Below are 24,297 nucleotides of genomic sequence, written 5' to 3'. Positions count from 1 at the left end.
GGGCAGGGGCTGCGGCCGCCCTGCCCGGGAGGAAGCGAGCCCGCGGCGGCGGCGGCGGCACTCACCCATAGTACGGATGCGGCGCAAACTGCACATGCTCCGGCTGGCGGGCGCTGCCCTCCGCCCTGCTTAACTCCTGCGCGCCCGCCGGCCCGAAGCGTCCCCAGCCCTGGCGGTGCAGGTGGCTGCGGCGCGGGGCTCCTCGGCGTCTCCGCGCCACCGCCGCACTCCGCCTGCATCGGAGCTTTGGGACCGCGTGAGCCGCATCCAGTGTGGGCACCACGCAGGCCCGGGCTACCTGAGCGCCGCTGGGTATTAAAGGCACTGTGACCCCAGCACTGTGCCCGTGTCGTCCACTCACTGAAACAGCCGTATCAGCTTATTATTCCCATTTCCGAGACGGAGAAACAGAGGCCTATGGAAGTTTAAGGAACGGATTTGCCTAAAGCAAGGCCTGAACCTCCCAAGCCCCCGGTTTAGTTTATGCCGAAAAGATTAAACAGAGTACTACCGCAGCCTTGCCCACCGGGACAAAGAGCTCTGGGAGGTCCAAGGCAGCCTGGAGTCTGCTCTGACAGGGAAGCTGAGGTTCATCCAGCCGCTCTATTTTGTTTTGTTTTGTTTTGTTTTGTTTGAGACAGGGTCTCGCTATGCAGTTCAGGCTGGCCTTCTGCTCACTTTGTAACCCAGAGTGGTCAGGAACTCACAGCAATCCCCCTGCCTCAGCCTCCGGAGTGCTGGGATTACAGGCATGCGCCACCACGCCGGGCTTGTTGCTCTGTTTTTTAAACCTAATCTGGTACTGTGTCTCCCCTCTAACTGTCTGATGGGGCCATGGGCCTTCCATTAACCTTCTGCCCCTGATCAGGGTATTCAAAGATCAGCTAGGGTGCGTCCTGAAACTGGAAGTGGGCAGTGTACTCCAGGAGCTCTAAACCCAGCTCCCTGCATACCCTGTTCTTGGGGTGATCAATGCAGTCTTCCTTAAGAAAAACACTAGATTTCTTTTTTTTTCTTCTTTTTGTCTTTTTGAGACAGGGTCTCACTGTGGAGTTCAGGCTGGCCTTGAGCTCACTTTAAAGCCCAGGCTGGTCTCGAACTCACAAAGATCCTCCTGCCTCAGCCTCCCCAGTGCTGGGATTACAGGCATGAACCACCACACCCGGCAACACTAGATGTCTGATGGGGACAGAGTGAGTCACCTTGGGTTCCTTAAAGCTGCATAGGAAGGAGATAGCCATTGACCTTCCTTATCCTCCTTTGGGTAATGAATGTCTCCATATCGCCTGTTTCATAAATGTACTGTGATGGCTCAATGATATCACACATGCAAAGTCCTCAGTCCACAGGAGGTTTTCAGTAACACGAAACTACTTTCTGCTGGGGGAAAGACAGGGAGAGAAGAAGAAGGGTTCAGGGCCGTATGGGCTGTGCGTACCACGCTGTCAGAGAGACAGGAGACAGCTGCCCTCGACACGCATACCCTGGGGAGAAACGGCTTCACCAAGGTCCAGCAGGCTGAGAGGGACGTCCCGTGCACCCTCGCCGTGAAGTCGTAGTGCTCCCACTGTCTCTGATGATTTGGCAGCTGGCTCCGCTCTCTCTGGTTCTGGGAGGCAGCATTGCTTAGAGGAAGGCGTAATGGGCTGGAAAGGCAACAAGATCTGAATTCCCGGCACCGTAGCCATTAGGCACGCTAGACAGGCAGGGTGTGCAGTGCCAACAATATTTTTAGGGGCCCACAGGAATGAATTTCTCTTAAAATCAGAGGCAAAAAATAAACCTTGAGGTCAAAGAAAATGTATTCATATATAATATTAATATTTTCATTCTTAGTAGAGAGGCCAAGTTACCAGTTACAGAAGCAGAAAGAAGGAAGAATTAGGAGCTAAGGCACAAGGATTAACCAGTCTTTAACCAGCTGTCTCCTGGGTTTAACACCACAATCAGGACTTTCCTCATCTCACACTCATAGGGATCCTCCTGCCTCAGCCTCCTGAGTGCTGGGATTCTAGGCAGATACCACCGTGCCTGGCTCATCTCTTCTTTATTTGAGTAGGGCATTACATAAATGAGGAAATCAAGGCTCAGAGAGTCTGTGGTTTGGTCAAGGTTAGATTTCTAGGGAAAGCAAAATGCAGTTCAAACTGAGGTTTTTCAGCACCCCATCCAAGGTCCTTTCCATCTGCATCAAGATTTCAAATAAAATGAGGCATGTACAGGGCAGAGCAGTCTGCTATAGCAGAGGACCTCAAAACAGCGTCTGTGGCGCTGAGTAGGTCCCCTGGCTTTTCACCCCGGGAATGCGGAGGCCTGTGTGCAGAGCTGTAGGAAGGGGTGGGAGAGTGTCCCCAGGTGAACCTCAGAGGCACAGTTATCGCGGCTGTAGAGACTTAGGTGCAGATTGAAAGCAGAGGGTCCCAAGCCAGGTGTGGTGGCGCACGCCTGTTATCCCAGGGCTCAGTAGGCTGAGGCAGGCAGATCACTGTGGGTTCCAGGCCAGCCTGAGCTACATAGTGAGTTCAAGGTCAACCTGAAGTACATAGTGAGACCCTGTCTCAAAAAACCAAAAAAAGAAAAACAGAGAGTCCCTGGACAAACTAAGCCCTTGTACTAATACAGACCAGAGAATGCCTTGCCCTGTTTTCCTTCTTGTCTTATCAAAGTAAGTGGAATGGTGTAGTGGACCAGACAGACATAGATTTCACACAGGCAGACCTGGAATGAATCTATCTATCTATCATCTATCTATCCATCTATCTCTATCTGATCTATATTTAAAACAGGGTCTTGATCAAACTGACCTCAAACTTGCCATCTTCCTGCTTCAGCCTCCTGAATCCTGGGATTACAGGCATGGAGTACCTAGGTAATCAGTGACAGCACCTCCACACTGTCCTGGAAGTTCCCCACCACAGTATGCAGTTAATGGTATTTCTCTTCACAACTCCATTCTACCACCAGGCAGTAAAAACAAGCACCCTGCAAGTGTCTTTGTTGTTTCTAAAGTGCCTTGAGCCGGGTGTGGTGGCGCACACTTGTAATCCCAGCACTCGGGAGGCTGAGGCAGGAGGATCGTTGCAAGTTTGAGACCAGCCTGGGCTGCAAAGTGAGCTCAAGGCCAGCCTGAACTGCATAGTGAGACCCTATCTCAAAAAAAATAAAAAAGAAAATTAAAATTTAAAAGAAAATAAAGTGCCTTGAACACGTCAGATTCTTAGGCCTGTTTTCCGAAGGACAAGAACTGCTGTCTTGCCTCCAGAGCAAACCATCCATGAAGGGCTTGTTCTTGTCTCTACCATGAGGAATGTTCTTGATGACTTTTGAAGGGAATCAGAGAGATTTCTTAACACTCGTTACGACTGGTTCCGGGGGGGGGCTGCCCTCTGACCGAGAGCTAGGAGAGATGTGGCTCAAGAGAATCATTTCAGGGTATGGGCGGGCCCACGGCCCAAGGAGAAAGGGCCTGGAAAGGAGCACAGGACCTGGAGGTCAAGGGAGGGTCACAGCCAGTCTGTCACAGACATTGTGATGAGGGAGCAAGGGTAGAAACAGAGAAAATACCCGTGCCGAGGGCAGTCTTGAGTTTGGAATCTGTTGGATCCGCTTTACAGGAAAACAAGCTGAAAGAAAAGCGCGGAGATGGGTATACAGAGCCGTCTTGGTGAGACGCTGGTGTTTGAGTTTTGGTTGTTGCTTTTTTTTTTTGTCTTTTTGAGACAGGGTCTCAGTATGCAGTTCAGGCTGGCCTTGAGCTCGCTTTGTAGCCCAGGCTGGCCTTGAACTTGCAACAATCCTCCTGCCTCAGCCTCCCGAGTGCTTGGATTACAGGAGTGCACCACCACGCAGGAGTGCACCAGCAGGCGTGTACAGGGCAGAGCAGTCTGCGATAGCAGAGGACCTCAAAACAGCGTCTGTGGCGCTGAGTGGGTCCCCTGGCTTTTCACCCCAGGAATGCGGAGGCCTGTGTGCAGAGCTGTAGGAAGGGGTGGGAGAGTGGCCCCAGGTGAACCTCAGAGGCACAGTTATCGCGGCTGTAGAGACTTAGGTACAGATTGAAAGCAGAGGGTCCCAGGCCAGCTGGTGTTTGAACACAGAGGGAAAGTCCCTTCTTAATATAGGGAGGAAAAGGGGTTACAGTGAGGCTAAGGAACGGGCTTGTGATCATTTAGGAGATATATATATATTTTACTACAAGCCACAGATGCTGACTTTAGCTATCTTGAATCTGAAAGGAATTTATTGACAGTATATGATCAGGTGGCTCAGATCTGAAGGGGATGCTGACGAAAACAATCTCAAAAAGCCTAGGACCTGGCCAGATCTGGCCTGGTGTGGTGGGGCACGCTTTGTAATTCCAGCACTCTGGAAGGCTGCGGCAGGAGGATGATGAGTTTGAGCCCAGTTTATGCAACTTAGTGACCTAGTAAGATCCTGTCTCAAAATAAAAATTTAAAAATGGATGGAGATGTAACTCAGGGCAAAAACCTTGGGTTCAATCCTTCATGCTGGGAAAAAAAAAAGACTAGCACTAGCTTTCAGAGGGCCAGTCATGAAAAGTAACTTAAGAGTTTCCACAAGGCTTTCTACTGCCAGAAAAACTAGTCTCTAATCTTTTTATCAAGTGTAAAGTCAACTTTTCCCAGGTTGAGCTGCGCATCTACCTTCCCTATGGACCGAGCGGGACCCCTCGTGTAAGCCCCACAGTTTCAGACGTTGTGAGTTCAAGGCGAGCAGTGAAAGAGAAATCAAAGGGCTGATACCAAAAGCAGGCAAAGGTTGCTCAGTGACCGCAAACAGTAGATGTCTATGAGAAGTAGAAATACGCCACACGGGGCATTTAAACCCGACTTAGTGCCTTTATAAGGTTCTTTTTTGTAAATTAAAACTTTTTTTTTCATTAGACTCTTTTCTTTAATCTTTTTTTTTTTTTGTCTTTTTAAGACAGGGTCTCACTATGCAGTTCAGGCTTGTCTTGAACTCACTTTGTAGCCCAGGCTGGTCTCAAACTCACAATGACCCTCCTGCCTCTGCCTCCTGAGTGCTGAGTTAATCTGTTTCAAAGATAGAGTTTCACTAAGTTGTCCTGTCTAGCAAGTCTCCTCCCTCAGCCTCCTGAGTAGCTGGGACTACAAGTTCATAGCAGTACTCCCAGCCCACACTCTATTTTTTAGAGCAGTTTTAATTTCACAGCAAGACTGAGCACATTTCCCGTACACACCCAGATTTCATACAGGCATAACATTTTCCACTATCAATTCACGAACCAGAGTGGTACCTTAGTTGCAATTCATGAACCTACACTGACACATCATTATCACCCCCAGAGTCCATACTATGTGCTAGGGTTCACTCTTGGTGTTGTGCATTTTATGGGGTTGGACAGATGTAGAATGACATGTACCCGCCATCACAGTATCACACAGAGCATCTTCACTGCCATAAGCATCCCCTTGCTCCATGTGCTCCGTGTACTCATGTCTCCCTCCCCACTAGCCATCCATCTTTCCACTGTCTCTCCAGAACATCAGCTAGCTGGAGTCAGATAACATGTACCCTTTCCATCAGATTGGCTCAATATACTTTTAAATGTTCTTCTGATTGGTTTATGGTTTGATAGCTCATTTATTTTTAGCATTGAATAGTATTCCATTGTCTGGAATTTTGTTTGCTTGTGTCTGCACTACTGAAGATTGATCCCAGCATTGCACTGAGCTACGTACCCAACCTTTTAATTTTTTCAAAATCTTAAAACTTAATTTTGAGATAGAATCTCACTAAATTACCCAGGCAGGATTTGAATTTGCATTTCCCTTGCTTCAGCCTCCCAAGTGCTGGAATTACAGGGATGCACCGTCGTGCCCAGCTTTTATCTATTCATTACTGAAAGGCATTGTGACCCCTTCCAAGTTATGGCAATTAAGAACAAAGGTGCTGACTGGGGGGCAGTCTCGTGGTAGAGCATTTGTCTAGCATGCATGAGGTCCTGGGTTTCATCTCCAGCACCACAGAAGACAAATAAAGCTACTATAAACTGCATGTAGGTTTTCATGTGGATATAAGCTTTCACCTTCTTTGGGTAAGTAGTAGGGTGAATGATTGCTGGATTATGTGAGAGTATGTTTAGTTTTGAAACTTCCAAACCATCTTCCAAAGTGGAGGCCCCATTTTTGCATTTCCCTAGCAGTGAACGAGAGTTCCCGTTTCTCCACATCCTCACCAGCATTTGGTGTTGTCAGTTCCGGCTTTGGGCCATTTTCAGTGTATAGCAGGATCTCACTGTTCTTTGTTTCTGTAAGATTCTCAGCCATGAGAGAAGGTGAATGGAGAAACATAAGTTTCAAGAGAGCAGCAGGAGGCTTTGACATAGATACAGAACAACAAATATCGCTTCTCTTGCCGGGACCGGTACAGAGCTGGATGACATTATTATCACCCAAAGTCTATAATTTACATTAGGGTAAGTCCACAAATTACATTAAAAATAGTTTTTTTTTTTTGTGAACTTTGCATAGCTACGTAGTAGGTCAATTGTGACAGGGAAAGCAAATGCAAAAAGTTATTAAGAATGTTCTTAAACCTTCATAAAATATCACAGAAGAATTGCCAGGAGTACTAGAGGAAGTATTAAGCCCAGGGGAAATGATCAAGTCGGTTGTTGGTATATCAGAAGACTTGCTATCTATTCCATGTGGGAAAGTGATATATACTCTCTTTTTTTCCCTTTGGAAAAACTCATCTGGACGTGGTGGCGCATGCCTGTAATCCCAGGCACACTCGGGAGGCTGAGGCAGGTGGATCCTTGCAAGTTCGAGACCAGCCTGGGCTACAAAGTGAGTTCAAGGCCAGCCTGAACTGCATAGTGAGACCCTATCTCAAAAAGAAAAAAAAAAAAAAAAAAAAAAAAAAAATCTAACTCATGACCTCACACTTGCTAGGCAGGTGTGGTGCCAGTGAGCTATATCCTTGGCCAGATATATGCTTTCACAGAGTTCTCAAAATTATATGTCCTCCTACTTTTGGAGAATATATAAATATATATTGGGTGCTAGAAATTGAACCCAGGGCCTTGTGCATGCTAAGCATGAGTGATACTACTGAACTACATCCTAGTCTTCCTTAGGGGTTATTTAAAAGTCATGTCCTCTCTCTTTTCATTACCAAAAGGAAAATGCAATGGATAAAAGATGATGCAGTACTCAGGGACACCTTGAGTCCGAACATAAAGAACTTAGGATCCTGTGACAATGGGAATTCATCTGTAAAGCATCATCACACACTGATCTGTGTGTTCTACAACAGCCCTGAAAATCAGCGCAGGTTCCTAAGACTAGCAGTGAATTAAGAGAGGAAAGGCCCAAAGCTAATGAAATCAAAGTAAGAATGTGAACACACACTGAGGCCACACCACTTTATACCTCGAAGCTGGGTTTCAGCGTGGAGGTTGTAAATCCTTTGGGGGACAGGGTTGAGCAGAAATCCTGGGACACATGGGGAGAGCCCCATTCCACCCACCTGCCTCCCTCACCGGGCCCACTCAGCTGCTCTCATTTCCGGCTCAGTGGTCCAGCCAGGTGCTGGGCATATTTAATAGAATTTCTGCCCCAGAGATTATAAACCGCACTCCAAGCTTGTCACCTCCCCTCTGCGCCTCCCTTTGCCAGGATACAAGGAGCTTAGTCGTCTGAGGAAGGACAAAGGAGCATTGTGAAGGCTAGTCTGGTTATGAGAAGGCTTTTTTTTTTTTTTTGGTTTTTCTCCGGTACCGGGAACCGAACTCACGACCTTGCATGCCAGGCAGGCGCTTTTGCCGCTGAGCTAAATCCCCAGCCCCTGAGAAGGCTTTGCAACTAAAGCTTTTATGTTGTTATCTAAGCCATCCCCCCCACACTGTGTGCCCGTCCCAACCTCACCATATCAGTTCAAAGAGAAATTTCACCCCAGCACAGCGATTGCAGAAGTATCTTGGGCCTCAGCAACATAGATGAAGAATCTCTATCACAACATCTCTTCCAAGCACCAATCTCTGGTTCCCTAGGTCCCGGGATGAGGTCAAGTAGAAAAATGTTTCTTTCTGTAGATCTGAGACAAAAGGTATCTCCCATTGGAGCTGGCTGAGAGATGGCCTAGCTGGGGCTACTGGGGTGCAACTTGCATCACAGGAGGTAGGATAAAACCTGTCCCTCCTCTCTCTACCCTCCATGTCCTGGCCCTTGTAGAACTCTGCCACCTTTAGGAATGCTGGAGGGGTTGATGACCCCAGGGTGCCATCTTGCCTGGGGAATTAGTTCAGTTGAGGTGTTCCGTTAGTGTCCAACATCTAAAGCCAGGGGTGGTGGCGCATGCCTGTAATCCCAGCACTCGGGAGGCTGAGGCAGGAGGATCGTTGAGAGTTCAAGACCAGCCTGGGCTACAAAGTGAGCTCAAGGCCAGCCTGAACTGCATAGCGAGACCCTGTCTCAAAAAGACAAAAAAGAAGAACATCTATTAATTAACTAGCAAATGCATTTTAGTGTCTTATACCTAGTGTTGTGCTATTTGGAAAGCCAGGTGCCTGGTTTCAAGGAACCTGATCCTTTCAACAGCTATTAATGTCCTCTGCACGATGCGAAGGAGTGGGGTCCCACAGGTGAGAAAGATCGAGACCCACATGTACGGAAGACAAGAACACCACAGTCTACAACCACGTATTATTCATGTGCTAGTGACTGCTCTGTTTGTGCCCCCGTTATCCCTGGCCCTCAGGTGACTGCTTTGAATTCCTTGCTTTGCAGGAAGTGGACAGTTTGTGATTATTTGTGTTCTACACTGGGGTTGCTCCCACAGTCAGGTCTATCTCTACCACAGTTTATTTGTAAACACTCTGGCTTGGCTCAGGAATGAGTATTTGTAAATTCACAGACTCCTTTCGATCAATACTCCTGCCTCCCTTTCATCCACAGCTCAGGTCAAGGTCGGCTTTCTCTTTGCCTTCGGCCAAGCACGGATATGGGGAAGGGTCAGCGACACCTTTGGTGCGGCATTTTTCACATCCGTGGGCAGCGATATCAGGTATACGGAGCTGTGGCCTCCTGGGGGACTACAGTAGAGACCCCCAGGTCAGAGACGGAGAAGGTGGGGTTTCAGTAACACAAAGAAGAGCACGGTGGGGAGGGGCCTTGTTCTGGACCTGCAGGTCTATGTTCAGGGTGGAGAGGCTACGGAAGGAGCTGGTTGCTTAGGAGTCCACCTTGACCTTCCAAGTGCCCCATAGTTGTGTGATGGGAGATTAACACTCTGTCTCGCCCTTGGGCTTTTCCTGTGTAAATCCAAACTCACATTATAGGAAGGCAATGGGCCCCCTCAGCCCCAACCCCCTATCCTGGAGATGAGCTGATGGTGCCCCCGAGCTCTAGGATCATCAAAGGAAGGCTCATGAGTGTCTGGGCTGCAGTTGGGAGTGTGGAGGAACATGGGTAGCAATGGAGGGGTGGGAAGGGTAGAGGGAAGGAAGGCAGGCTTGGGACTTCCTCCTTGAAATCAGTGGCTACACTCTTCCTACCCAGACCCTCATGCCATCAGGCCTCTGGATTATACCCACCAAGCCTTGGAGAGAATTGGTGAAAACGCCATTTCCCGGTACGATGTGAAGTGGGCTTGCACCAGAAGTAAGGGCTCAACTTAACTCTATCCCCAGACATGTGTCTGCTCCTTCAAGACCTGGACAACTGCCAGACCACAAGAGCATACTGTAAAATAGGGAGCCGGTAATGCGCTTGTGGTCTCAGCTTAATTGCTTTGAAGAGATGATAGGGACCCACACAGTACAAGAAGCAGGTGGGTCTGCGCCCGTCTGAAAACTGATCCCCACTTGTCCACATCCAGCCCCAGGATCTTAACCAGCTCGAGGCAGGACTCAGAGAGTTGCTGCAAAACTTGAACGGTGGGTGGTCGCAGGGGTACATCCTGGTTTTTGGACTGACAAAGACTGTGGCTTTATTGAGTCACTTGTCAATGTCCCCAGATCTCAGCTTTCTTCCTTACTCATGAGATCAATACTTTCAAAACATTTTAATAGCTTTATTTGAGAAATGATTCATACTCCTTGTAAAATGTTTACATAATATGGAAAAGAACAAAGCAGAAACTAAAAACGTTGTATCAGATTTCTACACCCAAAGATAAAAACTTCTAATGTTTGGGGGAAAAAGACTGAGTCGATGTTTATAGTTTTATATAAAGTGAATAATACTCTACAGACTTTTCTAGAAGTTTCTTTTTTGACTTTTTTTTTTTTTTTGGTTTTTGTCTTTTTGAGACAGGGTCTCCCTGTGCAGTTCAGGCTGGCCTTGAGCTCACTTTGTAGCCCATGCTAGTCTTGAACTCGCAACGATCTTCCTGTCTCAGCCTCCCCAGGGCTGGGATTACAGGCAGCACCACCACATCTGGCTAGAAGTTTCATTTGACGTTAAGTAATGAATATCTTTCATGTCAATAAATATAATTCTTCATCTTAAATTGTAGTAGCTGTATGCCTAATACCTTACTAACTAGGTCCCAACTGGTGGACACTTAGGTTGTGTCCTTTTTTCTTTTATTTTGCTATTATTGCTGCTCTTTATATCGGAGGTTTCCCTCATCTTTTCCTAACATCACTTATGAGAAATCTTCAGTGACACAGCTCAAAGCAGGACACAGAATCACAAAATGCCATGGGAAGAGGTAGGGCTCCGGAGTGGAGACCAAGAGAAAGCTCAGTGTGCTCACTTAGGCATCACACGTACTAAAAGTAGAGCCCTGCGAAGAGTAGCATGGCCCCTGCACAGGGATGACGTGTGAATTTGTGAAGCATTCCGTATTTCTTTTCATAAATAAAGGAATAAATAAAGCCGAGTGCGGCGATGCCCGCCTGTAATCCCAGCACTCGGGAGGCTGAGGCAGGAGGATCGTTGTGAGTTCAAGACCAGCCTGTGCTACAAAGTGAGCTCAAGGCCAGCCTGAACTGCATAGTGAGACCCTGTCCCAAAAAAATCAAAACCAGGGACTGGGGATTTAGCTCAGCAGCACAGCACCTGCCTGGCAAGTGCGAGGTCATGAGTTCGATTCCTGGTACCAGAAAAAAAAAAAAGAAAAATCAAAACCAAAAATGAATAAGATAAATAGAAAATTATAGGAAGCTACAAGATAGACTCTTGAAGACAGGGTAGAGGGGTCAAGGGGAGGGGAAGGAAAGGGAGGGCAGGGTAAAGTGATTGAAAATAATCAGGATATAACGTATGCATGTTCCAATCCCCCAAAACGAGCATCCCTATTCTGTACCACAAATGTACACTGATAAAATTATTTTCAGTGAGCCTCACCTCTACAAAGGGCATAGTCTTGTATGCCTCACCACTGGCTTGAGTGGCAAATATCTTTAGGGGAACTTATTTTAAATACTGCAGTGTGCTGGACGTGGTGGCACACGCCTATAATCCCAGCACTCGGGAGGCTGAGGCAGGAGGATCATTTCAAGTTTGAGACAAGCCTGGGCTACAAAGTGAGCTCAAGGACAGCCTGACTGCATAGGCAGGCTCTATCTCAAAAAGGCAAATAAATGAATGAATGAATAAATAAGTAAGTAAATATTGCAGTGCATTTATTGCAACACTTACAATTTTCCGTGAGGACCACATTCTTTTCCCGGAGAATCTTTTGCTCCAGAATGCTGGGTCCACACAAGCTTGATCCCCTGTGCGCAGGAAACTGATGCCTTCACAATCAGACCACTCCAGAAACCAGCTGAGAGTTTCCCCTCTGGCCAGTGTGGGAACATGTCACGTGGGAAGGAGCAACTGGCCTGTGTTGCTCCCAGGGCACTGTCTCCTGGAGATACACAGCAACCTGCCTGTTCCGCTCACCCTCTTCTGCACAAAAGACCTGTCTGTCACCTCCACCTGCCTCCTTTGGATGGGCCCACTCTGAAAAGGGAAGCAGGCTAGCACTCTTCCTCTGGACCTAGACCAAGGAGTTTAGAAACTCGAAATGCAGAGATTCCTTTTAAAAAGATGCATGGCCCACGCCAGCCCTCTGAAAATGCCAAGCCTCACTTCTACTTGCGCAAAGCCCCTGACACAGAACAGAGGCCAGCAGTCTGGTTCCAGCTCAGGGCTCCACCGTTTATCCACAGAGGAGCCAAGATGGTGCTTAACCCGAAGGTTGGGTTTTGTTTGCTTTTGAGACAGGGTCTTGCTACGTATTCCAGGCTGGCCTTGAACTCACTATGTAGCCCAAGCAGGCCTCGAACTCTAGGAGATCCTCTTGCCTCAGCCTCCCCATTGTAGGGTTACAGCGCGTGGTGGTGTTTTGGCCTCAGTTTGGACTTCATGGAGAAAAGTATCTTCCTGTGCCCTGCTTGTGTCACACGGCTGCATGACAGGTCTGCCTGGAAAGTGTCCAGCTGATGGCTGCACGTGGTGCCTTAGGTCTCGTGCTTTGCATAGAAGAAAGCACACATTTTTCAAGCTAGGTGTCTGGACTAAAGGAGCAGAATGTTCTTTTCAATTTTTCCTGCTTCTGTCTAGTCTTCTTAGTTTGGAAGGCCAGGGGTACTGGGGGTTGAACCCAGGGCCTTTGCACTGAGCTACATCTCCACACTTTTTTATTTTATTTATTTTTTAATTTTTTGATACAGGGTCTCTCCCGGCCCCACCCTTTTTAAAATTTTGAGACAGGGTTTAGCTTGTTGCTAAATTGCCCAAGTTTGTCCTTGAACTTGAGATCCTCCTACAGCAGCTCTTACCTGAAACTATATGAAGTTGAGCAGGAACAAGACGTGTAGAGCTTACATCCTCATTAACCGCTTCCTTTCAGGGTGACCAAAGCAAGCACTGGCCCGAGATGCAACTGGGTCGAGTCCTTCCAGCAAACAGGCCATCTTCACCACTAGATGGCGCTGAGAGCTAGCCTCCTGCCTGCGGCAGGTCACGGCCAAAACTGGAGAGGGAGGACGGGTTAAGTGACCTGAACTAATCCCCTTTCACAAAGGGAGCTGCAAAGAAAGCACCCTGAAGAGGGTGAGTCCTGCCGCTCCTCTTAAAAACTCTGAGCCTGAGTGCAACGGACAGGAAGCACAACAAGGCGAAGTCCTGATGGGTCACAGGAGCCTCCGACCTACTGGTTCCAGACCAAGGCACTGGGGAAACGGGGAGGCGGCTGGGCCCCAGCCCTGTGTCCACCTTCTCCCTTTCCTGGGAGTGCTGGGGTGCTTGGCTCATCACTGCAGCCTCTCTGGCTGGGAGGCGCCCTGCAGGGGCCCCGTGCCTCGGTGAAGCAGGCCCCAAACACAGAATAAAAGGTTGGCCCCAGCCGCTGGGCCTGGGAGAGCCTCAGTTTACTCTCTTAGCAAAGGAAGAGAAAAATAACTCAGACCCAGAGAATTGTGAGAGTGAAGATCATTCATGCGAGAGCATTCCTTGTAAAATGTTTTTCTTTTCCTTTTTAATCTTCTTTCTTTTCTTTTTCTGTTTTAGGACAGGGTTTCACAACTCAGGCCAGGCTCGGTCTAGAGCGCTAAAATCGCGCGTCTAATTTTTTTCTTTCTAACTTCTCGTAAAGCATTTAGCAGGTGCCTGGAACATTAAATATCAGCTTTAAACCTTTTGTTTTTCAGTGAAGTTGGACAGATTCCACTTGTTCTCGGTGGAATGGCCAGCTGTGACCCAGGGATGTTCGGCGACACTGCTTCTGTTCGCATCCAGCAAGGGTCACCCCAGCTAACAACATGCTTTGCACGCAGCAGCACCCCTTTTCCCAGATCATGGCCCTCGGACGTGTCCACCTACTCTGGACGCACAGGCAGCCACCAAGGCCCTGTTCCTGTCGCACAGCTGAACACGCAGAGGCACAAAGACCTGCGGAGACCGTCCTCAGATCACAAAACAGCGGCTGGGCAAGAACTGGCCCTCACAGCCCTGTGTCAGGCCCCCCAGCCAGATCCAAGGCCTCTTCCCACGAGGAAAAGCAGCCTCTCAGGAAAAGGAAAGCCCCGCAGGCCCAGCCACCACGGACGAGCCTCTGCGCCTGTGATGTCCCTCTCCTGCACCCTGGCCCACAGCGACAAGCATGTGTTGATGGTGGGAAAGCGGAGCGTTACCTCAAGACCTGTGACGTGAGCTGGGGGGAGCTCAGATGAGGACTCAAGTTTGGGGATGAGGTCAGGGTGTGAAGACTCCCCTCTCGGCTGGGGTCTGCCACGGGTGGGAAAGACGATAATATCGTGCGCAATACACTGTACTGCTCTTCCTAAGAGCCCTGAATGGGGCCACGTGCCAGAGCTGCATTTTGAACCCTGGAAGCCGGACCGCAGAGGCCACACATTGTCCGCTTGAAAACCCGTGTGTTGGGGGCTGGGGATTTAGCTCAGCGGCACAGCACTTGCCTGGCAAGTGTGAGGTCATGAGTTCGATTCCCAGTACCGGGAAAAAAAAAAAAAGAAAAGAAAACCTGTGTGTTTGAAGCTGCCACATATGTGCCACAGAGAAGGAGGAGGCCACAAGCAGCACCCCCACGGGGTTGAATTTCCTTGGCTTCTTAGAACCTGCGTCTTCCCAGGCTGCTTGAGAACCTGACACCTACTTGGAGCTGTCCCTGCCCAGCTCCTCCCTCCCCAGTGGATGTGAGCAGCCATTGTTTCCATCTTTGATGAAAGCTGTGTGTGTACGCCTGTAATCCCAGCACTCAGGAGGCTGAGGCAAGAGGATCGTTGCAAGTTCGAGACCAGCCTGGGCTACAAAGTGAGCTCAAGGCCAGCCTGAACTGCATAGTGACACCCTGTCTCAAAAAGACAAAAAAAAAGCTGATGGAGAAGGCAGCTGGTATAAAACCATGATAATGCAAGCTCTAAAATGATCTGGAATTCCAGTGGAATGTCTGGATTTAGGGCTTTATTTCCCTGACCCTTACAGCTCCCACTCAGCTTCCCTGTGGCCCTCCTCTCCGCTCCCACCCCACGGTCTCCTGCTCACAGGCCCGCAGCTGCACAGGACGGATCTCTGCACTGGTGCGTGTTGTCGTGACATCAGTTCCACCCATGCTCCTCCCTGGAGCTGTTGCCCGAGATCGCTGCGGTGTCAGAGTGCGACGTACGTATGACAACCTGCAGGTCCTAGGCCTGCTGACCCAAATGGCCAGGCTGGGGCCTGGAGTCTGTATTTCCCATCAGTGCCCTCAGGATTTTACATTGGAATCACTGTCCACCTCCTCATCGAAATCCTCCTTGAACAGACCCCCCTTCTCCACCCACCCCCCTTCTGTATTAGCTTGTCAGTCCCCAGTCTTTGGGTTGATGTTTATGTTTTCATGCCTTCAAGATCCTCCTTGTTTGATATTAAATAGCAGTTTAATAAGACGTGCCTACGCCAGGCATCGGGCAGACCCTTTATCTCCACTGTTGATTTATCGAATCATTGCAGTGCTGGGGTTTGAAGGCAGGGCCTTGCGCACTGTATCACTGAGCGACATTTCCAGCCCCATCTCCACCTTGCAACCACCTTAGGGAGGAACACTGACTCCTGTGCGCAGAGGAAACGCCCTCCTCTCCACCTGCCCGGCCTGGCTCTCTTTTCCAGCAATGTCCTCGCTGCATGAGTTCCATGCTGCGTTTTGGCTGGGAAGCGCCAAGAATGCAGGGCAGGCACCGCCAGCCCTAGAGCCGTGGCCCTGAGTTCACTGGGTCGTATTTGTTATACTTTGCTTCTTAGCACAGAGCCTGGGAAATAGCAAGTGCTTGGGAATATGTTTGTGAGTAACTGAATAAAAGGAAGACCAGGGGCTGGGGATTTAGCTCAGCGGCACAGCGCCTGCCTGGCAAGCGCGAAGTTGTGAGTTCGACTCCCGGTACCGGAAAAAAAACAACAAAAAGGGAAGACGACCCCATGGTCAAAGTTAAAACACACAAACACACGCACACAGATTCTGCCCCTGACCATCTCATTGCCTGCCTCCTCTGCTCTTCATGGTAAGTCCAACCATTGCCCTCTTGATCCTGCTTGGATAGTGATCCTAAGATTCTCTGACCCAACCCACAGTCACCCAGCGGCTCTCAGAGACTGGACAGTAGATAGCCTCCGGAGGATCTCTCAGTGACCGAAGGCTACTAAATTCTGCCCTTGGCTCCTGAGGCAGAGGCTGGACCAGAACCAACCCGAAGGTACACACCTATAACCCCAGCACTTGGGAGGCTGAGGCAGGAGTGATATAGGAGACAGGGGGCGCCAAAGCTGGCTGGGGGAACTGGGTAGGACCTGTCAATCACAAGACTCCAGGGCAACGCCAGGACCCAGTTTGTAGGACTTCTCCAGAGCTCCCACGTGGACGGCATAAGAGTGGCTGCTATCGTGTGTGAGTTTGTACGGTAGCCAGCACCACGTTTCTCGGACGAGACGCATACTTTCATTTTTGCTCTTACCCTCTTTTTTTCTGTGTTCAGCCCAAGGTAGCTCTGCAGGGCTGGTTTCTTCCATACCCATTTAGTTCACACTTTCAAATAAATTTTTGGCACTGTTATTGGCTTGTCTCATCCAATTCTTTGTCTGAGGCAAGAAGAACCTGGGATACTTTTGATTGGTGAGCCATTTCTAAAGAAACTACCAAACTGGGCGTGGTGGCACACGCCTGTAATCCCAGCACTCAGGAGGCGGAGGCAGGAGGAGCACTGCGAGTTTGAGGCCAGCCTGGGCTACAAAGTGAGCTCAAGTACAGCCTGAACTGCATAGCAAGACCCTATCTCAAAAAGAAAAAAGAAAGAAAGGAAGAAAAATAAATAAATAAATAAATAAAGGAAGGAAGAAACAAACAAACAACAAACTACCCTACTGCCACGTGTGTTGGTGCATGTCTGTAATGTCTGCACTCAGGAAGCTGAGGCAGAAGAATCGCAGTGAGTTGGAGGCCAGCCCGGGCTACACAGTGAGACTCTAGCTAAAAAAATAAATAACTAGTCCAAGAGCTCCTGAGAATCTGAGACCTCTCTCTTCCTCTTGCTTTTCATACTTCCATCCTTTCCCTTTCTTCTTTTTCTAACAGAAGATTTGTGAGGGTTTGGGTGAAGCAGGAGGGGTCTCCTCAAAGCCCAGAGCCCAGAAGGTGGGGTTTTTATGGGATAATGTCAAACATTTAACTAGCTCTCCTAGAGTTACTCTTGTCCTTCCAGCCTCTGCTATTACAATCTTAAACGGGGCCAGGGATAGAGCTCAGTGGCACAGCACCTGCTTGGCAAGCGCAAGGTCCTGAGTTCAATTCTCAGCACCAAAAAAAAAAGGGGGGGTTCTGGGGATTTCGCTCAGCGGCAAAGCGCCTGCCTGGCAAGTGCAAGGTCGTGAGTTCAATTCCTGGTAGCGGAAGAAAAACAAAACAAGCAAACAAAAAAAGGTCTATTAATCTTTTTTTTTGCTTTTTTTCGGGTACCGGGAATCAAACTCACGACCTTGCACTTGCCAGGCAGGCGCTGTGCCACTGAGCTAAATCCCCAGCCCAAGATCTATTCATCTTAAAACAAAGAGGCCGCTTGAGCATCTTTATATCCCCATCTGGGAGATGGTACATGCTCAAGGTCATTAGACCTTCAACAAATATTTGTTCAAAGACTGATGATAACAAAAACCTACTATTTGAAAGTCACATGACAGATAACATACTATCTCATTGAACTCTTTCAACACCCTAAGTGACAAGAATGGCTACTATCACTGTTTTATAAACAACTCAGAAAACTTAACCGCCTCAAGGACCACATGGCCACCTAAGCAGTAGTGCCAGGATTTGCAGCGTGTCCTGGTCAGTTCCCAGGTTCCCGTCCTTTTTCCTGCAGCCTAGCGCTACCATCCAGCAGTCCCCTAAGCGTCAACCAGCAGAGTCTTGAACTGGCCAGGCACAGCCGTTTCCTGACAGGGTAGTTCCTCCCTGTCCCACTCCCCTTGGCTGGCATCTCCTCATTTTTCTCTTGCTTAATAAATACTGGTTAGTCCTAGGATAATGTTATACCCACTCCAGTAGGAGTTTATTTTTTAAACATTTGAGTTTAAACCTCCGGGGTGTGTGTGTGTGTGTGTGTGTGTGTGTGTATGTGTGTGTAAACTGACCTCTCCTCTGACCCCAGAGCAAGGAGTTAGCATCTGAAGTGGCCTAATCAGGAATCTGCACTCCAGAGCTCAGTTACATAAGCACTTCAAAGACCATCCAGATCTACACCCAAGGGCTTAATGCTCCTGAGAGATGCTAGAAATAATCTTTCACTGGTGAAATAAGTGGTTTTCACAATATGGAGCCGGCCAGGAAGATTAGCCAGGCTCTACTGCCCTTGATTCATGAATGAATGGTTAAAAACCAGACCACGCCAACTGCCTGCCTTCCTGGAAGTAGGTTAGCTGTTTTGTGTCTGCTTGCCAATATATTGTATTTGGCAGAATTTGGCCTTAAGCCTTTTGGTTTTGGTTTTGGTTTTTGTTTTTTCAGACAGGGTCTCACAAGGTAGTTCAGGCTGATCTCGAACTCCCGGCCTCAGTACTTGAACGACGAGATCACAGCTGTGCGCCACCAAAGTTGGCCCTGGCCTTAGCCATCTTTAATAGCCTACCTGTAAGTGGTGGTAGAGGAGAAGATAAATGGCCTCCACAGTACTCACCTTGCGGGTCCTATCGGTAATAAAAGAACCCAACATCACCAAAGCAGAAGCTGGCTCAGGCTCCTCGGCAAGGGGTGCCTCATCGGCCTCCCGCAGAAATGCCCCTCCAACCCGGGGCACGTGGTGGCGCTTTTCCCGTCTCCGATCCATCTTCCTTTTTCAGGCCATCTGGAAATAATAAGCTACATCCAACAGAAAGGAACTTTCTGAACTTTCCGTGTTGTGCTGAGTGCCATTTCTCCGCCGCTCCTCTGAGGGTTCTGGGGCTCCTTCCAGCTCCTGTGTCCCCCAGTTCCCACCCTCACCCTTCCTGCTCTCCTGCTCCCTCAGCACTCGCCAAAGATGGTACCCAAGATGGTCTTTATTTCAGCTTTGCAGACTCTCTCTCTGCGGTGGTAACTTCCTCATGATCCTGCGTGCTCCTCCAACTCTCAACTATTTTAAACTCAAGGGCAACTGTGCTAGGAAATAATTTTCTCATTTTACAGCACGACAAACTGAGTCGGGGAGCAAGGATGCGGCTTTCCCCAGCTTACAGTCAGGGGCGTCTTACAGAGCACCTGGAACAGCTTCAAAGTCAGCTACCATCAGTGAATGAATGCAGGGAGACAGGAAGGGAAGGAGCGATGTCAGCGTCAGCTGATGGTATTGTCTGAAGCTGGCCTGCAGCCAGAGCTCGATGGTCAGCCTCAGTTCCTCTGAAAGCTCACATAAAATGCGTCTTAAGCCAGAAAGACTGGGTCAAAGACAAGTTTCTCTTCATCTCAGGGTTAAATCAGAGGCATGGCAGCTTGGAGGCCCAGGGATGCATTTCTTAGGTGGGACTGTCACTAGATTGGGCGGAGTAGGGGAGGTGGAGTCGTCCAAGTTCTTGATGTTTTGAACAAACAATTGAGCAGGACACCCAAAGGACCAGCCAAGATCAAAGACACTGAAAGTGAAAGTATACTGCACAGGGTGGCGGGGCTGGTGAGCCCAGCTCATGCTCCAAGGAGGCTGGTGCTGAAAGTTTTGTTAGGGTTTAGGGTGGGACTGAGGGGTTGGTCTGAGGTTTTGCCTCTGCCAATGAGTGGTTTGGCTCTGCCCCTCTTTCACGGCCCTTGGAGGAGCTGTCATGGTGTCCGAAGTCCACAGGGGGCAAGGGTGGATCAGGAGGTGGGGGTCACAACTGTATCGTCAATGACATGGTAACTAGGGCTGCGGTTGGCACGCCCAGGGTTGCTGAGGACTGGACACACACCCAGAGACTTCCTGGGTCTAAACTGGGTTACCTGGTTACTCTCTCCATTGTGTGCAGACCTGGATATCCTGGTCCTGGGTTAATGTTTAACACAAATTGGAGCGCTGCGGATGTAGCTCAGCGGCCAGTGCCTGCCTGGCAAGTGCGAGGCCCTGAGTTCGATTCCTGACACCAAAAAAGAAAAAACAAAAGACCAAAATAAAAGCCCCTTAGAAGAGAAGGTGGGTCTAGTTCGGAAATCAGGCTTCAAGGTGCGCCCTCCCTTCTTTCTCTACACTTTTCCTCAGCTACTTCCTGCATCAGGGGTGAGGGGCGGTGGCTGAGGGCACCACAGGCTTCCCCAGTGCTAACCAGGGACCCAGTGGGAGGACCCTTGGGAGGGAGGCAGGGCCGGCAGGAAGGACTTTTCCAGAATGCCCTCCAGGATGGCTGGAGCCAGGCAGAGAAAACTTCAGCAAAGAAGGCTGATGAGAAGACCTCAAGTGTACGCTAGGAAACTTCCGCCCCCAGTGGACTCCGATGGCCTCGCTCCTGCAGGGTCAGGCTGTGGAGCCAGGAGGGAACCATCACTGACCTCCGTGAGCACAAGGTAAGGATCGGAAGTGATAAATAGAGCTACAAAACCCAGCTATGAAAGACATTGCGGCCAGTGGAGAAATTTGGACATGGCTCACGTAACAGTAAAAGTAAATGTGGCAAAATGTTAACAGTTGGTAAATTCCAATGAGAGGCACGAGCATGTGAGTATTTCATGGACTTTTTTTTGCAACTTCTATGAAGTTTGCAGATTTCAAAATAAAATGTTGGAGAAGCTGGGCATGGTGGTGCACTGCCTGTCGCCTTAGCTGCTTGGGAGACTGAGGCAGGACAATCACAACTTTGAGGCCAGCCTAGGCAATTTAATGAGACCTTGTCTCAAAGTAAAATTTTTAAAAAGCCGGGAATATAGCTCAGGTGTAGAACGTTTACCTAGTAGGTGAGAAGCCCTATGTTCAATACTCAATACCAAAAAAGGCGGGGGGATCGGTATCATTTATTGGATCCCAAGATTTGTAATTATATTCTTTGATTTAATTTTTTTTTTTTTTTTTTTTTGCTTTGGTTTTGTTTTAGACAGGATCTCTCTATGCAGTTTAGGCTGGCCTCAGACCTTGATATGATCCTCCTGCCTCAGCCTCATGAGTGCTGGGATTACAGGCATGTGGCACCACGCCTGGCTATTTGATTTCATCTTCAAACTAACCTCAGAGAGACTGACAGTCCTCACATTAAAGATAAGGAAACCGGCTGGTACATGACTGTTATCCTAGAACTTGGGAGGCTGAGACAGAAGGATTGAGAGTTTGGGACCAGCCTAGGCAACACACAAGACCCTGTCTGAAAACAAACAATTACACCCTCACCACCAAAAAGAAAAAAAGGTAGAAGATAAGGAAACTGAAGAGTTAAAAATACTAACTCTCAGTGTGCCTAAAGAATTTGCCCAAGTTACACAACTGGGATAAAAAGAGAGCCCAAAGCAAGGGAGGGGGTCACATGGAAGTCACACTAATACTTTCTCTCTGAGATAACAGTAGTCGGGTTTGGTTTGGTTGGTTTGTTTGTTTTTGAGATAGGGTTTCAGTAGCAGTTCAGGCTGGTTTTCAACTCATGGAGATCCTCCTGCTTCAGTCTCCTGAGTGGTGTTCTTAGTTCTACCTAAAAGTCTTTTAAAATCTTTATAAACATAGCTAGGTATGGTGACACATGCCTGACATGCCTGTAATCCCAGTATTCTGGGAAGCTGAGGTAGGAGGATCACAAGTGCAAACACAGTGTGGGCAATTTAGCAATCTAGGGAGAATCTGTCTCAAAATAAAAAAAGAATTATTTTATTTTTGAGTTTTTTGAGACAGGGTCTCGCTATGCAGTTCAGGCTGGGCTTGAGCTCACTTTGTAGCCCAGGCTGGTCTCGAGTTTGCGACGCTCCTCCTGCCTCAGCCTCCTGAGTGCTGGGATTATAGTTGTGTGTCACCATGCCCACCATAAGAAAGAAAAGAAAAGGCTGGGGATGTAGATAGGTGAGAAGACCCAGGGTTCAACTCACAGTACTGCAAAGATTATACATACACACATACATACATAAAATAGAATAAAATCCTTACACACACTAGTTTGTTTAGCTTTTCCCTTTAAAAAGTTTGCATAAATCATGCGACTGGCCCAGGCTGGAGGGAAGGAAGGGGCACTGGAATATACTGATGCAAGTTAGGTTGGTGCAGCTTCCTTTGAGGGCCATTTGGCACCAGCTTTTGAAATTTAAAATTTGCACTCTCTCCTTTGCCACATGCGTGCATGTGTGTCTCTTTTTTTTCCTTCTTCACTAGTGGGGATTGAACCAGGACCTTTGCACTAACCTATGTCCAGACTCTTTTTTAATCTTGGGACACAGCTGGGGATATAGCTTAGTGACATAAATGCTTGCAGGGCAAGCCTGAGGTCATAAGTTCGATGCCCAGTACAAAAAAAATTGGGGGAACAGGGTCTCACTAAGCCACTAAATTGCCCACGCTGGGCTCAAACTTGTGATCTTCCTGCCTCAGCTTCCTAGGGTGCTGGAATTATACATGTGGGCCAACATGACTGGATCAGTGATCTGTTTTAAATTATTAAATCATATGGACAGTCCCACATATGGACCAAGAAATATGTACAAAGGCATTCATCGTAATCAGATATATAACAGGCAAAGGTTGGAAACATCTTAAATATTCATTATTACAAGTATTAAGAAACTATTAAAAGATCAAGGCTGCTCTCGGTGTGCTAATATGCCAACTTAGAGACAACAGATATTATTAAGAGAAATAAAGCATGTGTTAAAAGGTGGAAGTGAATACATACACACAAATAGGTATATATTCATTTACCTTGAATATATGAACTCTTAAGTATACCTAAAATACCTTGAAAAGGTGCAGTTTTACAGTTGTGTTTGACATGGGTGATCTGGGGACAAAGGGGTAGTGTTACCTTTGAGTATTACTGAAATTTATACCCTGTGCACGGTTCAGAGTGAATGAATGAGCCAGATGTGGTGGCGCACGCCTGTAATCCCAGCACTCCGGAGGCTGAAGCAGGAGGATCCTTGAGAGTTCGAGGCCAGCCTGGGCTACAAAGTGAGTTCAAGACCATCCTGAACTGCATAGTGAGACCCTGTCTCAAAAAGACAAACAAAACAAATAAACAAAAAAAACCAGAGTGAATGAATGAATGAATCAACATCCTCTTTGGAAAATCCAGAGGACTTGCTTTTGGGCTTCCTTGGGCAACTTCTGGAGTGCTGAAGGGGACAGCAGAGGCCAGGGTTCCACAAAATGGGACCGATCTATCTCAATCTCCTTGAGTTATATAAAGCCATTTAAGTTCAAGTTCAGCCTTTGGAGTCCCGGTGACCCAGACTGACAGCTCTCCTTGGAGAACCAGCTGGGGAGCTGGTTCAAAGGGCAAGTCCCCAGCCGCGCACCTAGAGATAGAGATTCGAACCTGGGGTGGGGCCAGGGACCTTTCTCGGGCACCTGTCTTCCAACGCCCTCCTGGACAAACAGGCCCTGGTGCTGGTTTGCTTTTGTTCTGGCCTTGACTGAAGCACTGCAGTGGGGAAGAACGCACTGTATTTTCTTCCTTCTTCTTCCTCCTCCTCCTCGTTCTTGTCTTTTCGTTGGCCCTGGGGCTCGCACTCAGGGCTTGGTGCAAGCTAATGTCGCACTCAACCACGAGCTACACCGACAGGAAAGCTCCACCCCGCAGTCTTCACTGGCACCTTCCTAGCCTGCACCAACCTCACCAGCTCCTGGGAGTGAGAGTATAATGGGTGAGTGAGGGACAGCAAATGCCTGAGCTACGAGGCCTCCTGATGAGCGTCCCGCTTGCCTTTCTGGCTCCCTGGCCTTCTCCTTTAAACTAAGAAGGGGCTGGGGATTTAGCTCAGCGGCAAAGCGCCTGCCTCGCAAGCGCAAGGTCGTGAGTTCGATTCCTGGTACCGGAAGAAAACCAACCAACCAAACAAAAAACCAAACAAACAAGAAATAAACTAAGAAAATATGCACATAAGCAAGCAAAGTACTCTTTGGACTGCGCTTGACACCCCCGTTTCTCCCCCAACTACAAATCAGCAGGGGCAGCCCGTTTGAAATGCGGGCTCTGCTCTCAGTATCCGGGCGCCGCATTCTTACAGGTGGCCGGGCCAGCGCTGGAACCTGCTTCAGGGGGAGGACCCGGGGGTGGCCCCCATCCCGCGAGCGTCCCCCGGCCAGCGGTGCGGAGCGGTGGGAGGCTGGGGCCTGCTGAGGTCATTTCCTGTGCCCGGCCGCGAGCCGCCGGCGGAGCGGAGCCGCGATCGGCCTCAGAGGCGCCGGGGAGCGCGCGGCGGAGGAGC

General features: G+C 48.8%; 1 protein-coding gene and 1 long non-coding RNA gene across 3 annotated transcripts in view; one reads left to right on the top strand and one right to left on the bottom strand.

The window, feature by feature from the left end:
• The window catches only part of Tmem229b (transmembrane protein 229B), a 60,466-nt gene extending 48,808 nt beyond the window's left edge, over positions 1-11,658 (bottom strand). Inside the window, exon 1 of one of the 2 annotated variants that reach the window (XM_013521895.1) lies at positions 11,634-11,658. The gene's annotated coding sequence lies outside the window, so the exon portion shown is untranslated. Of the gene's footprint in view, positions 1-65; positions 123-11,633 lie in introns of those variants that run through there. The other variant, XM_005399079.2, reaches the window with a different exon arrangement.
• Positions 11,659-19,927: 8,269 nt separating this feature from the next.
• On the top strand, positions 19,928-22,974 carry LOC106150150. Its single transcript, XR_001236782.1, has 3 exons — positions 19,928-20,101; positions 20,305-20,469; positions 22,934-22,974. It is a non-coding gene; the product is annotated as an uncharacterized LOC106150150 (long non-coding RNA).
• The last annotated feature ends 1,323 nt before the right edge of the window (positions 22,975-24,297 follow it).

Source organism: Chinchilla lanigera, unplaced genomic scaffold (genome assembly GCF_000276665.1).
Source record: "Chinchilla lanigera isolate Chin_1 unplaced genomic scaffold, ChiLan1.0 scaffold00065, whole genome shotgun sequence".
Taxonomy (NCBI): Eukaryota; Metazoa; Chordata; class Mammalia; order Rodentia; family Chinchillidae; genus Chinchilla; species Chinchilla lanigera.
Note: the sequence above shows the minus strand (reverse complement) of the source record. Positions and strands in the feature narration are given on the sequence as shown.